We start from the raw sequence: 702 nt of genomic DNA on the forward strand, positions 1-702 counted from the left end.
GGCTAGGGCTAGGGTCTCATCTGAAATTCATATATGGTGGCCTATATATAGGGAAAAGAAACTACCTCAGGACCCTTCGATCGTAATTGAATGGTCGCAGTTAAATAGGTTAGGGGTCCAATGGACAAATCGAAGATGGTTTGCGGTACTATGGGGTTGATCCGGACCTAACGGTTACAACCGCCGTGTTCGGGTCCGGGAGGAGTTTCCGGACTAGGTTGCAGGCAGAGTCGATGCATTGTCCACAGGGGCTAGGCGGGGATGAGAGGGAAAACAGGCAACCCAGCGACATATTTATCCTGTAGGAATAATCTAAAAACCAATTTTAAAATAAAAGAAAAAGGGGTTCAGCCCCTGGCCTAGCTCGGCCAGGAGCTCGGCTAGTCCAGCTGGCCAATCAGCCAACCAACCAACCAGCCAGCACAGGCGTGACACGCGGGCCCCTGTGGTCAGCGATAGAGAGGGGGAGAGGGGGAGAGACTGGCCACCGACAGGTGGGACCCCCCTGTCGAGGTCGTCTTCCATCTCCAGACAGAGAAGAGGGAAGGCACGCCGGCGGCGACTCCGACATCCTCGTTGCCAACTAAGCACAAAAACAAGCTCGTGGCATCTCCGCCTACCTGGTGGGGTTCGAGAGAACGACGGGGAGGGCCTGCGTCACCGGCGACGACGAGACCATGGTGGAGGAGCTTAGGGTTGTGG

Source organism: Hordeum vulgare, chromosome 4H (genome assembly GCF_904849725.1).
Source record: "Hordeum vulgare subsp. vulgare chromosome 4H, MorexV3_pseudomolecules_assembly, whole genome shotgun sequence".
Classification (NCBI taxonomy): domain Eukaryota; kingdom Viridiplantae; phylum Streptophyta; class Magnoliopsida; order Poales; family Poaceae; genus Hordeum; species Hordeum vulgare.